The following is a 14,146-nucleotide window of genomic DNA, read 5'->3' on the forward strand; positions in this document are numbered from 1 at the left end:
ATTTAGAAATAGCCTCTAAACCTCCAAGGGACCATACCTCAGCTGCACATGAGATAATGGGCACGATTTCCATAGAGTACAGTTTGACCAGAGTCCCGACAGAATAACCTCGCCCTTTGCGTGGAAAGGAACATATCCCACCCAATGTTTGTGCTGTTCAAACCTTAAGTCTATTCAGGTGAGCAGTACTAGTAAGCTTAGTGTCTATAATGATGCCAAGGTACGTATAGTGGGTAACTACCTCAATAGGAAACTCCATTTGGCAATTCATTCTGACTGCCCTTTGTCCTTTGAAATCAAACTCCATGATCTTAGTTTTGGAAGAGTTTACCCTAAGTATTTGTATTTTAATGAATTTATATAGCCTTTTCTTCCAAAGTGCTTTACATAAGAACAAGTAACATACAGCAAGCATAAAATGACAATTGAACAAGAGGCAGTGGTTTATGAGTAAACAACCAAATAGGTATAACGATTGTTTAAAGCGTTTGAAGCCCTCCAGGAGTTAAGTCGAGCAGGACAATATCATCTGCATAACCCATCCATTGTAGCACTCCGCCTACTAGTTTAGGCAGTGTACAGGTCAGATCCACAAGTGTCTTCTCCATGTCGGATAAATTCATATTAAACAACATGGGAGCCAGGATGCAGCCTTGCTTGACTCCCCTATTGGTATTAATCCAGCTGGAGGTGCCCCCATTGCTTTCCAGTCACACTTTAACCCGAGCCTCGTCATGCAACATCATAATCATTTTTAGCAAGCCGGGAGAGATCCCCCAGCTAGTCAATTTCCCCCAAAGTCTTGCTCTGTCAGCCGTATCCACAGCGGCACTGTAGTCAATGAATGTGACATAGACAGGTCTATTACGAATCAGCCATGATTGTTGTATGACAGTTGTTAGAGCTAGGGCATTGACTGTAGTGCTAAAACCTTTTCGATAACCATTTTGTTTTAAAGGCATGATGTTTTCTGCTGCCACCCAACTGGTTAATTCCGCAAGAAGGAGCAGAGCAAACACCTTAGCTGGAACATCAAGCATCACCAGAAGGCGGTAATTGCGAGCATCTGCATGGGCTCCTTTCTTTAATACAGGAACTAAAATGCTGTCATGCCAAGAATGGGGAATGGTCTGGGTGGACACAATGCAAGCAAAGAGTTGGTGCAGAACACCTGCCCATAATGGGACATCCTCTTTTATCAACAAATTGCAAAATCTGTCAGGGCCAGGAGCATGAGAAGATTTGCTGGTATTAATTAGCCTTGCAACCTCCCCCTTGCTTTTAGTGTTCTTCCGGACTTCAAGGCAATGGTCGATGCAAGTTTGTCTCAATACATGTCCTCCAAAAGTATACCTCTGCTGCTGTTCACAATCATAAGCCTCACTCCACGTGGAGCACACAGAGTGATCAGAGTGTTTTGTGTTTTGCCAAAGAACTGCTGCATTGACTGGAGTACTACCTGGTGGAGTCTTTCTTCGCTGCCTATATAATGGAGAAGTGGCTTCTCTGCTGCCTGCTGGTGTTCACTCTCATAAGCCTCACTCCACGTGAAGCGCGTGGAGTGAGCAGTGTTTTGTGTTTTGCCAAAGGACTGCTGCATTGACTGGAGTGCTACCTGGTGTAGTCTTTCTTCGCTGCCTATAGACAGAAGGAGTGGCTCCTCTGCTGCCTGCTGCTGCTCACACTTGTAAGCCTCACTCCACACGTATCACGCAGAGTGGAAGAGTGTTTTGTGTTTTGCCAAAGGACTGCTGCATTGACTGGAGTACTACCTAGTGGAGTCTTTTTTCGCTGTCTATAGATCGGAGGAATGACTCCCCTGATTCCTGCTGCTGTTCACTCTCATACGTCTCACTCCACGCAGAGCTTGCAGAGTGAGCAGAGGGTTTTGGGTTTGGTGTTTGAAGTTTGATTGTTGTGCCAGCCCTGCTGTGAAATTACATCCAACATCATTGTGGTTAGTAGTTTCTAAATTTGCATCTGCTTGCACTAATCAAGTGGTACAAATTGTACTCATAAATACAAAACATTTTGAAGACTATTTCAGACCTATTGATTTTATAATTGTTGCTTCGTTTCACTGCAGCAGTGGGCTACATCTGGTTGTGCATAAGTGTTCCTTCCTCCAAAGTAGGCATCTCTAAAGTGTGTTTATACACCGCTGTGATATCACAGCAATGTGCACCCATTGTACACTACTGTGCTCTCACAGTGCACAGCAGAGCATTACTCTACTTCTAGCCTCCTGCTGAGGCATTGGGGATTTCTAGGTCTTGCTTTTCTCTGCCTCCCTCTGTCTCCACATGCTGGAGTAGACCAGGGCAAAGGTGGTGCCACCTCTTCCAGCACTCCACCTGCTCCCCAGATAAAAGAGGGACATGGAACAAAGGTCAGAGCCACAGCACTTTGCTCTCCCACGGAATTCCATAAACTTAAGGGAACCACTGGAGGAACTAGAGTTGTGGCATATCTCAATAATATCCTCGTAGAACTGCAAGTTGGATAGATGTGAGAATGCTCTAGAAGCATCACCTGTGTCCTCCTGACAGGGTGGCTGCAGAGAGTTCTGGCTGTTCACCAGTCTCCTGCAATAATTGTGTGGCACAGCGTGTTCTAGCCGGAAGGAGAGGAAGATCCTTAATCAAGGTTAAGTGTGTCCAACAGGCCACATATTTTTTTAATAGGGGCACAGCCAAAAAGGTGTTGCTGTGCTATCAGACAATGGACTGGAAGTGCACCAATAGCTCAGTGCCTACTTCTTGGCTTCTGACCCTGGGGAGGAAGGATAGCTCAGGGGCAACACGTGTGTCTTAGAAACAAAACAAGGCAGCACAACACAGGTTCGATTTCCTATCCCATGCTTAGAAACCACTAGCTTGTATTAAGTGTGTTATAAATGAACAATAAAATAAATATATTAAATAACAATGTCTCACCAATGCAGTATCTCTCCTCTCAAATAGTTCCCTGCCATACAGTCAGCTGCTCTGCCAGCTGTTTTGTTAGAGTGTAGAGAGAATGCAATGATGGAGCTGACCACCTCGATACCTGAGACGCTTAATGTCTAAACTTGTATTGGCTAGATGGTGCCCGTGACGTGCAATGTAAACAGGGGCAGCATTGTGATCAGCCTGCAGAAGCAGCCATGATTCCAGGAAGAAGGACAATGTAACGTGTAGGTTGGACGGACGGTGAATGCCCAAAGTGTTGGAAGACAGCAATTCGGGTTTTCTGATCTGGAGAATTCTGGGAGTCACAATCCACGAATTAACTTAACAACACCAGTCAGAACACAATTAAATGCAAGTGGGGTGTCCAAGTAAGTTCAGGGTACTATTTTGTGAAGGCGATGCAGCCTGGGGGTTCATCAGAGAAAAGTGTGGAATATTGAAAGGGAGACTCATGTAAAGGTGTGTGCAGTGGACAGGACACTGGGGAAAGGATGGCGAGGGTTAGTGGGAGTTGACAGTGCATGTGCAGAGTGGTGTGAGAAAAACAACATTTTGCATTTCTTACGAGGGGCATTTTGAAAGTTGCAGTCTGGAATTTAACATACATAGACTGCAACACTCAGGATGCACCCAAATGGAAGTGATAAGACCAAGGAACAGTGTGAGACTGCTTGAATATGCTCATCTGGAGAGCGCATGCCTTGAAGGTGAGGCTTCATAGGATGAGAGTGTTGAATAGTGAGAGAGAGGTTCTTGTAAAGAGGATTAGCTTGAGGATCAGGTCGTGGAGTGTGGTTTGAATGTCAAAAGAGGAGACTATGGCTTGGGTGTTCATGAGCTATTAGGTTTTCATAGCAGTTAACAGGCCTGATGTCACGAGGACCCCTTGATCCAACAATGCATCCTCATATAACAGCCAGAGTTTCAGTTCATTAATTGGGTGAGGAAGTCATACAAATGAATGCCTACAATTTTGGAAGGGAGTCAATTGTTTCTGATTGGTGGGCAAAAACACACACACACACACACTTTGGGATGAGTAGGTGAACGAACACGCCAGAGCAGAGTTGGGAAAGACATTGTGAAAAGAGAGTAACCCAGGCTTTTAGCCTGGCCTCACCTGAGTTGGGTGCTGCTGGCGTGGTGAGACTCAGAAGCCAAACACCATGCTGAGTTTGCGAGTGCTGTCCTCCCTCGCCCTTCTTTGCCCCCTCTCTCTGCCCTCACCTGTTTCCCATTGATCTGCCCATACTCTTTGCCCCTCTCTCTTTTGAAACTGGATGGTTCATGTGATGGGGCAGTGCACCCTCCATTTTGATTGCAGCACAGACCCTCAGAGGGGACTGTGAGTAGCTGCTCTTGGACATGGAAGAACGGGATAATCACTGCTCCTAAACAGCATCCTAGCATTTCAACAAGTGGCATCAGATTCAGGCAGCGATGCAGAGGCAGAAGGTTCAGACAGCCAGGTGGTAGCACAATTCAGGAAGCTGGACAGCAGCCGGGTTTGGATATCAGGCAGCAATCTCAGAATGTACTATACCTATTAGATAATTTTCAAACCAATGGGTGGTTTTGAACCTGCAACCTTGCCACTGGTAAACCCCTGCTGGTAAACCCCTGCTCTAACCAATCAACTAGGAGGTATTCTGAGAATATACTTCATGCGGATGAAGCCAACCCATGCGCTGTTCATTTCAGTATTCCGCTCATTCCAACTTACAAAGCACACCTACCTTCCCCGTCTGATCCCGTAGAAGCCAGCATTGCTGGTCCATTGCAGTGAGAATGACTACGGGGCGATGTTGCCACTGCCTCCTCTTCTTCCAACGCATTCATCCAGAGTCTTAGGACAGCAAGCAGGACTGCAGGAGTCACCAGAGGTAGGACGACTCTTCCAGGTGGCCCTCTTTGTAAAGGCTGCACTTATCTCATAAGCTCATTACCGTTAACCCAGGTTATATCATGCCTCTTAACAAAGTCTGAGGTTGGGGGGGGGGTCCAGTAACCTTTGCTCTCCAGATGTTTTGGAATACAACTCCTATCATTCCTAGACATCATACACAATGGTGAGCAATCATGGAAGTTGCAATCACAACATCAGGCGAGCCACTGGTTACAAACTCCTTCTACAAGAAAATATCATTATAATTGGTGTTTTATAACACACTTAATACCGAAGATGTTTCTAAGCACGGACCCGGGATTTGAACCTGTGTTACTTTGCGTTGTCGTCTTGCTTCCAAGACAAGCTGTTGCCACTGAGCTGTACTATCCATGTGAATACACATGCTGTTCAATTAATGTGAGACAGCCTTCAACCTACTACATGAACATATCATTGAAATGTTATTTAGAATATCCATCAATCTTGTTTTTTGTAACAGTCAAAAATAACTTGGTACTTTCCTTACTATTATTACGCAACAAACTCACACCTACCTTTCTTCCTGCATCTAATATTAACACCACACGATTAACACAACTTTATTATGACCACACTACACATCGGAACTGCTAAAAAGCCAATCATATTGACATTGCTCATATGTGTAATGTGTTGCAGTGGTGTAGTAAGTGGGATATGCGGTTGGTGGCAACCCAGTTACATGACACTTTTGAGGACCGCAGAAGTAACATAGGCGGAGCTTTGAGGTTGCCAGAAAACCTTATTCATATTTAAATGAGCAACTTATTTAGAAAGGTGCAGAGTTGTAGCGGGACACCTTCCATTTTTATTTCAGGCAGCACTAAACCAATAATAGAGGGTGGCAATACAGAGGAATCCTGTGCTACACAAGCCATGGTTTGTTCAGTGCACTGCACGTGACCTTTATTAAATGTGGGGCAAGTTATTTTTTACACTTTGAATGAGTTCTGACTCATCTCCTATCCTTGTGCCATCTATGCTCCTCATTTGGACCAGTGCAGAGGACTGCAAGGGGGGCTGGGGAGGCAAGAACATCATCACATTGAGGATACCTTCATCATTCAGGAAAAGGTTTTCTCCATCTTGGGTTCCGTATTCTAGTGGAAACTCAGGCTTCACGCTTCTTATGCATGCATTTATTTATTTATTTATGTATGTATGTATGTATTTATGTATGTATTTATTTATTTATTTATTTATTTATTTATTTATGCATTTATAACTATGCACAAAATCCGGAGGCATCTCACAAATAAAACTCTTTGGTGGAAAGCATTGAGCTTGGGGTTGGCGTAACAGCTACAAAAGACTCCCCTTTATGAAGAAACAAGCCACACTTAGATCCCTTCAGCCTGCCCCCCTCCCTTGAATTCCAAGTCAACAAGTATCTATTGATGAACAGTGAGAGAAATCAGCGAAGCTGGGGTGAAGAGCAGAGGGAGTTGGGGGCAGGGATGGACCAGACAACATGGGGGACTGGTGCGATGAGCGCTCAGCTGGCTTCCAAGGCGGGATGAGAGCAGTGGTTCCAACCCAGGTTTTGAGCTTTTGAGTGAGTTGATTGGTCCACCAACCCGCCCTGGTGATAAATAAATGTAAACCAGAGTATAACCTATGTCTCTAGTTATTTTGGAATGAATTTCCCCTCTTCCCCAGCCAGCAATGTCAAAGGTGAGATCATGGGAGTAAAAGTCCAGAACATTTGGAGAGCCACAGTTTGCAGATCCTTGCTCTAAACACGCCAACAACAGGAACAAGCTCCAAAGACTGCACCTTGACAATCGCAGGCAGACCCTGAAAGCCCCCAGCACTTCAAGTCAACAGGCACACATTGATAAGCTCCACCAAAATTCACAAAACACTGACTAATGGTTCTCGAAATAACTCACGGCACTCTGGGATTAAAGCTTTAGTGGGAAACAGCCTGAGGCGAAAGTGAAGGTTCCGAACACTTACAAAGTGCAGCAGTGAATTCATCTATAATTAAGCAATAATCCCCAAGCCGCGGGGGCATTACTGAGTCAGGTAATGCCCCGGGTCCCATAGTTAACGAAGGCACTGGGCATTACCTGACTCAGTAAAGCCCCTGCGGCAATGGGCTTAGTGCAATTAGTACCCGTGCCCGCAAGATCGAGGTACCAATAGCATTTTTTCGGTTCCGAAATGCTGCAGCGTTTTGGATTAGAAAAAAATAAATGGCAAAGAAAATGGCTGCCGGGGAAAGGAAAACAGAGTCAGGTTTCCATTTCCACGGTGGCCATCGGGAGCGGATGCGCTGGGAACAGAAGTGTTCCCAGTGCGTTCACTCCCGGAAAGGGAGAAATAAGAAGGTAAGTGGGTTTGGGAGGGCGGGGAGGAGATTGAAGGAGATGGTGGAGGAAAAAAAAACACTTACCTGAATCCCCGGCGGGGGAGGATGGCAGCCTCCAGCCGTGTGGAAGCTCGGAGCAGGGATGGCCCCGTTTCGAGCCTCCTCATTGGCTGAGGGGCTGCCACAACCCCCACCGGGAACAATGGCAAGGAATCCTGGCCGAGGGATTCCCGGTTGTGTAGAGCCCCGGCGAGGGCCTATCAGAATGTTTGTTACATTCTGGTTGACTCTCACTGGGTACTTATTGTTTATTATAATTGGTAAATGCACACTTTTGTTTCCACAAGCAATGGGCCGCACAAGAATGTATATAAGACTGTTTTCATTGGGCCAGAACGTGAAGGAACTCGCAGCCCAGTGAGGCCAGGCTCTTACCACTTCCAAACCAGTTTAAATAACGCAGAACTTTACAAAACGTGTGGTATTTTGACTGAGGTAACCAGGAGTTTACAGAGCCACGGTTATATCTTTTATGGAAACAAATATGAACAGCACGATGAAAATTGGCTCTGTGCGCAGATAATTTCTGTCCTGACAATTGTGTTGCCTTTTAGACGGCAATCCTCCCATATTATACCACCATTTATATAAAACGAGGTCTGTGTTATTGCCGCTGATGCTCTGACAGTTTCATTAAAAAGGGCCTTTTAAGATGGCGTATCTGGCAGCCCGATGCACTAGCCTTATTTTTATGAACACTGTTGACACGTTCTAGTGTCGTAGCCTCCAAGCAAGTGGTGTAGACAGGCTGTCATGGGTTTCGGGCGAGCAACACGCCTGTCGAACTTCCCTTGCATTCATAAAAACAGAACTCTTGAGTTCACTTTTCTTAAAAATCGCTGAAGGCATCTGTGCCTACCGGGGACCAGATTATCTAACATTTGCACTGGTGCTAAAAAGTGAGGAAATGCTTTGATAATACAAAATGGAGCCCACCGATTTGGCCCCACTCCATGTTATTTAAAAACGTTTGCATGTGGCCAAAAATGAGTCGGGCTGTTTTTTTGTACTATGTTTCCTGCATAACATACAACTAAAGGTGTCTACTACATTTCTTGTTATGTTACGAAGCACACATCATAAATAAAACAGCCTGCTCCTATTTTCCCCAGGTGAAAAAATTTTCACCCCACTGTTTCCTCCCCTGATTGCTTGTAGATCCCTTGCTACCAAACTGCCCACCCTCCTCCTCCCATTCGCTCCCCGCTTCCTTGTTTCTCTACTTCCCCCTATGATTGCAAAGTGCTCCATTGCTTCCCAAACCTAGGCCTGAGCTCAATAAATAGGCTCATAATTATAATAATAATAAACTGCGTTGGCCACAGCACTTTCAGGTGACACTAATGGAACTCAGGAGCAATACAAATACGGGGAACATAGCATTCATGTTTATAACGAGTTGTAGGGAAAGGGGCGTAGCAAAGGGGCAGTGCGCTGGTCTTGGAAGCAAGACAGCGCAGGTTCAAATCCTGGATCTGCGCGCGTTATTAAAAAACAATGAAATAAATAATTTCTGTTTCCAAGTCAAATGTACATTTGGGCATGCTAGTTAGTTAGTGAGCACATCAATGCTTGTATCCTATAGTGTTGTCTTCTCTTCTGTGACTAAACTTAACAGAGCACCGTTTCTTGGTGGAGAGATGTTGCAGAGAAATAGCCATGATGTCTAATGTAATGGGTTATTTATAACCCAGAGGTTGCGGACCCCGGGAAAGACGAGCGCGTTGCCCCTGAGCTATCCTCCCGAGACAGGGCAACTTTTTATTTGATTTGCTAGATTTCTCCCACTTCTAAGCACTGTAATAAGTGCTCTTCTGGTTCCCCAGTTTAAAGGAACTCAATTGTTCGACCTTGCAAGAATGAAGGTCTGCATCAGCTCTGCCAGACTTCACACCTCTGACCGCAGTTTATACACAGAAAGCTGAGGTGCAAGTTTACCTCTCTGAGCTATCTTTCCGATAGGCAAAAAGTGCCTTTTGTGTATGAACACGTATTCAAACCATGTGGTTAGAAATGCAAAACCTAGATTTTAAATTCTCACCCAGTAGACCACGGTGTGCTCGATTGTACAGAGACGAGAAGTCCAAGCGGGCAAAGCGGTGCGATTCATCTAGCAATGCAGGCAGGAACAGTCTGGCATCAAGCAGAAGCCAGAGCCAGTGGGTAACATGAGCCATGTCTACCGCTGCATCTCCAATCAGGTAGCACACCCGTCTCCTCGATGATCTCCAATCTCTGGCAGTGTGGTAACCAGCAGACGGTCTATAAGGCACGATCAAAAATAATCAGGGAGGTTGTTGTTGCTAGAAACTCTGCTAGATGTTACCAGCTCTCACTGCCTTCACTAACATCAACAAGCAGGGCAAAGCCAAAAGCGTTGGCTTTTGTGTAGGCATGTGTTAGAAATGTACCAGGTACTGCCATTATGGTACAGGGGCAGACACGGGCAGTCAAAGTGTGGCTAACATCCAAACAGTACTCGCAGGCTGCGTGCCCCTCCGCGCATCCCATCTCGCTCCTCCCATCACTTCCCATGCCAGCACGTTCCGTTTATAGGCAGCGCTTACAGCACCCACGTATAGCCAAAATTAAAAATAAGAAAACATCAGCAAATGGTGATTCGTGGATATAAAGGTTGAAGTGTACATACATTTCACCCGTGGGGGGACAATGTAGCATTGATGTCAGGCACTTGCATCACCACAAACAGGCTTGTGTAAAATCTTGTCCTTATACTTGCCAGTCAATGTTAATTTCATTTTTACACTGGTTGATAAATGATATGATTGGTTATTTATAACGCAGTTAATACCCAGAGGTTTCTAAGTGCGGACCGGGGATCAAACCTGTGTTGCTCCATGTCCTCTTGATTCCAAGGTGAGCAGTTGCCCCTAAACTATCCTCCTGAGACAATGCAAAAGATGTTGAAAAACTTCCTAAAAATCAGCAGAGGGGTGCTACAGACGATCACTTTACATGGCCAGTCTAACATGTCCCGGATTTTGTGCAGTTTCTAAAATCTGACTCCAATCCTCCATGGGTGCGCAGTACTCCTCAATAATGGATACACACAAAAGTAATGTTCACTTTAAATGTGGAAATAGGAGCAAACCGTGGGACTGGTGATTGGCAGGCTGAATATTCCCTACTGTAATTAGATTGGAACTAGAATCCCTTTGTTTATACTCTTTTTTTTATTTTTAGTTCTGAAGATATATGTCAGGATTCCTAGACATGCCACAAACCTAGATCAGGATAACACTCTATGGCTTATTAGTGTAATACGTGACAGAATTTCCAATTCCATGCTAGAAAACATTATTATTTTAATGTCTGCACACAGTATTGCCTTATAATAAATGGCAGCCTGCAATATCCATATAAAAGCCTGCAAATACTCTTCTTATTACAGGTTAGTTGTGACATCATTCCTGACAAGTAATATATTAAGCTACAATATACAATAAGTAATATATAAGCTGTTTTTGCAATGCATAGAAAATATCTGCAATATGCATAGAAAAATAACCATTTATTTTAGATGGAGGCGCTTGGTTAATGATAATTGTAATCCAACGATGGTGCTCCGAAGGCACGGAATGGAATAAAAGCTGGAATTCATGTGATTACAGTGAATGTCTGTCTTTGCCGGGAAAACATGAGGGATTGTAGCATCACATTTCCTTTTCATTTCGGACCACCTGCTGGGAAACGCTGCCACTGACTTTACAAGCTGAGCTGCTGCTTTTCTCGGAAGCCCATAGTGCGCTTTGATTGACATAAGATGTCAACATTTTGAGAGTTTACGGTAGCCTGGTGCTATTACCATGAATGCTTCAGGGAATGCCAAACAAAGAGACTACTGACTGAAAAATAGCAACATCAAACCTCATCCCTTAATAAGAGCAAGCATTGATGAAGCCAATCGTTTTGGTGGCTTTATAGGCATTGGTTTCGGTATTACCTAAATTGACCTTTTACAATTGACCTTTTGCACAATTGATCTAATTATAGTGGTCCTAATTGACCTTCTGCACAATTGACCTTTATATTATTTTAGATATTTTATATATGTATTGGGTTGGTTTTGGATTATAAATTATACATAATATAAGGGGATTGTGTGGGGGGTTACAAAGGGTGTTGGATTGGGTGGAGGGTTGCGGGGGTCTCCCCCCACATATATGTCCTAATTGACCTGCTAAATTAGGTCAATTCTCCCGAGGTCAATTCTCCCGAGGTCAATTGTGAAAAGGTCAATTAGTCTATAACCTTGGTTTCATGTCTCCAGGTACCCACCATTTGCAAACTGTTGCCATCAGATGGTCAGTAAGTACTATTAGTGGTAGTGCATGCTCTGGTATTCATATGGCAGGTATTGAGCCTTCCTTCTGGACTTTCAGAAAAAATTTGAAAACTTGGCTCTTTGCACATGAGCGCTAATTTGTCGTCGTCCTCTCAGAAAAATGTCTCCTTCTTCATCCAATGTAATTTAATGCAATGTTTAGAAATAAATAAATAAATGCATAACTTACTATGATAAACCAAATAATGCCATCAAAGGACCAAGTATCCATACTATTGGAAGCTTTTAGTATCGAAATCCCAAGGACTCACACCATTGTCAAGCATTGCCATCACATGCCAAGTGTTTGCACCATTGCCATCCATTTCCCAATTACTGAAGCCATTGTCATGATACCTGTAGTTTACAAAAGCAGTAGCATTGTTCTACTTTGCCCAGTTGTCGCATAGTAGTGTCAGGTTCTTTTGTTTCCAATTTCGATACATTAAAGCCATGCTCAATGGTGCCCACTTAGGACGGTAATCAACAGTTGCAACAGGAGTGCCAGATTCCCTTATGCTCAGGTAGCACAGTAAGGCCTCACTCACATAATCATAGTTAACTCAGTAAAGCCACTTCTAGTCAGGGCCTCACATAAAGCCAAGTGGAGTCCATATAGAACATATTGCATGAGTCAGCTTTAAAACCTTTTTTTGGGGGGACTTTAAACTAAAAGAAAGGCAACTCAAATGAGGAATCTAAACGGCAAACAACAAAAGAAAGTCCTTCTTGCTTCAGAAAGTTTACCCGAAGATACACCTCTTTCCCAAGAGAGTCTCCTGAATGCCACAGTGCTTGGTTCTGAAATTGTCTGTGTTACCTGCCAGGTTCCTGCCTGTGCCTATCGTCCTGGTAGAGCTGTGTAGGTGGAAGCAGCAGTTTTGTTCAAGTTGTCAACTCTGTCAATGTAGGGTCAACAATGTCTCCCAAAGGTATGATAGGCTGAGGAATGTTTCATCTAATATTGCTAGGTTTTGTGGTGCCTCCATGTCTGTGGGGCCTGATATGTCCACTCAAGCCTGTCCCGTTTTATCCTCACCCAAAAGCAGCTCGCTCTTGCCTTGGGACCTGACTGTACCTCTAGGCTCTGCCTCTTGGGCTAACCTTCTCACTGTTCTGCCTAAAAAACTTTACTCCTCCCGCTTCCTTGAGACAATCAGTAGTTTAATGTTGTCTCGCTGTTTGGGTCAGACTTGCCCTGTGCTTCCAAGGGACCCTCAACCCCATTCCTGTATTCACACTTCATTCCTTCCACCAACTTCTCCCCATCCTCATCCTTTATGTTCCCCAGCTTAACTCCTCCTCCTTGATCATCCTCACTCTCCTACCTGACACTGCAGCTCATTCTGTCCCCTATCCTCCTTCTGCCCCTCTGGACTCTCTACTTCTCCGCATTCTCCTGCACACTCTGCTCTTTCTGCATACCCACCATCCTCTGCGCCTTCAGGTCTCTCCTCACCTCCTTTGTCTAATGCACCTTCGCTCCTCTGCATACTTTCTCCTCCTCATGTACCTTCAGCTCTCTCCTTCAACCCTCAACCTCTTGTACCTCCAAGTCTTTCCACACCTCCTCTTGCGCCCTTACTTCTCTCTTTTTCTCCTCCACCACCTGTACCTTCAACTTGCCCCACACCTCCGTCACCATCTTCTATTCTGTCAGCCTTGCTGCTCTGCTACTCCAAATACCCACTTCTATTCCCTTCCCCCCATGTTAATACAGGGCCATGAACCCTTCCCTGCCACAGGCCCAGCACTAGTAGTTGCACTTGTGGTAGGTGATCACTGTGAGACTGGAATTGGTGGGGTGGTGTGGCTATGGTGTTTCCTCTTGAATAATTGCTGTCTGTCCTGTCTTCTGGACTGAGCCTTGATTAGGCCGGTCCAGCATCTTGAGTTGTAATTCCCTGAGCATGTGGGATGTGATGTGTTTGCAGAATATGCCAATGATATTGTGGTCTGCATGCCTTCTACGGCAGCCACAGAAACACACGCCGGATGATCTCTACCTCTATTCTAGGAACATTGTTTGCTCCTTCATGTATTACCAATGCCCATCTCCCCGCAGAGAGTGGAGCCACAAAAACACTCACTGACATCACTGGGGTGAATGTTAACAATTTAAAGGGCCAACAGCAGAAGACATATCACGTTGATGATCCCCTTTCTTAAGCCCTCAGTACTGTGGGCACGGCATCAGGGGCCCTCCTTTTACCCCTTACGCCTCATTTCACACAGCAGGTAGTGGGGTTCAGGCCTCCTGAGTTGACCCTGCATGCACCCTAAGTGCCAGGCTGGGGTTTTGGTCAGACTTCAGAAAGCACAGTAACCCCAGATTCTAGGATTCTCAGTTAGCATGTCAAGGCCAGATTCCCCTGACACTGTATATGTGTCTGTGGGTGGTGCTGGGGACAGAGTGTGTGCAAGCTATGGTAGGCATGTGCAGTGTATGCACAGTGCATATGAAGTGCTGGGTGTGAATGTGTGTGCAGTGCCGGATTGTGTGTGTGTGGAAGCTGTAACTGCACCTTTATGTAGATAATAATGATCCA

Source organism: Ambystoma mexicanum, chromosome 7q (genome assembly GCF_040938575.1).
Source record: "Ambystoma mexicanum isolate Mex_15411 chromosome 7q, UKY_AmexF1_1, whole genome shotgun sequence".
Taxonomy (NCBI): Eukaryota; Metazoa; Chordata; class Amphibia; order Caudata; family Ambystomatidae; genus Ambystoma; species Ambystoma mexicanum.